This window comes from Tursiops truncatus, chromosome 2 (assembly GCF_011762595.2).
Source record: "Tursiops truncatus isolate mTurTru1 chromosome 2, mTurTru1.mat.Y, whole genome shotgun sequence".
NCBI lineage: Eukaryota > Metazoa > Chordata > Mammalia > Artiodactyla > Delphinidae > Tursiops > Tursiops truncatus.
In genome coordinates, this window is record NC_047035.1 from 59,922,745 (window position 1) to 59,923,985 (window position 1,241).

The following is a 1,241-nucleotide window of genomic DNA, read 5'->3' on the forward strand; positions in this document are numbered from 1 at the left end:
CATGCGCCAGGTCTGGGTCACAGCGCAGGCGCACATGTTGTCACCTTTGGCGCGGAGTTGAGCAAGAGGCTGGGCTTGGGGGCGTAACTGCGCATGAGCGAACCTGCTGATTGTGGTAAGGTTAAGGCTCCGGTGGAGTAATGAAGACTGCGAGGCTGGTTCCTAGTAAAAGTAGTTCGGAAGTTTTTCTGGGTATTACGCTCTATACTCTTCTAAGACTGAGGGTTATTAACTTTTATGCATCCCTAGTAGTGAGGGAACTTTAAATGTTTTTTAAATTAACGACCACGTTACTGTGATTATCATTTATTGAGCTCTAAATTCTTAAACCGCTGGTAGATGCATCACATGCATTTCCTCATTTAAGATTTACAACCTTTTGACGTACGTGGTATTATCCAGGTTTTGTAGGGGAGGAAATCGGCCGAAAGAGGGGTTAAGTACTACAATCGTAACTTTCTCCGAAAAAGGAAAACCAATTCCAACCCAGATTTATCTGACGCCAAATGAATGTAAAATTAATTTCCCAGAGGAATTTCTTGTGCTTGGCTGCGCCAAAGATCACTTTATATTTATCTGAAGTGAATATTACTACTAGAGTAGCCATCACTTTTTCAGAAATATCTCTTTCTTTAGATAATGCAAAGAATAAAGTTAATGCCAACACCTAGAAGTTATCATTATTAATCTTAGGGCCAATCTTGCGAGGGGGTACTTTATTTCCATTTTGCAGGTGAGGAAACAAGGCAGAAATGGATTAAGTTAACTTGTGCTGGGTCACAAATTGCAAGAAACAATCAAAGTACTATATCTGTTTTTCTAAACAAGCTGTGAGTGAATACAATTGACTTGTTTTCTAAGGTTTGTTTGTTTTTCAGGCTTTTTTTCTTCTTTTTCTTAAAGCACTGTCTTTAGCTTGCAAGCAATTATTTCAAAACCAGAATGTAACTTTCTAAATTGGAGACAAACTAAGGACAGTCCTTAGGTTAAGAGCTAAAGAATTAGTGCTTATGAATGGTAACTAAACAATTGGGAGTCTTGGAAAGAAACTGTTTGGCTGCAGTCAAACTAGAAAATTATTTGGTTAAAAATTTTACTGATTTTGGGAGAAACAAACTTATAAGAAATATGGAGAAATGCTCCTGTCATCAAACGTTTTGGTAATGATCAAGAACAAATTAGAAAAAGTAAACAGTGTGTCATTTCTGGACTTTCCTACAAATATATATATATATATACAA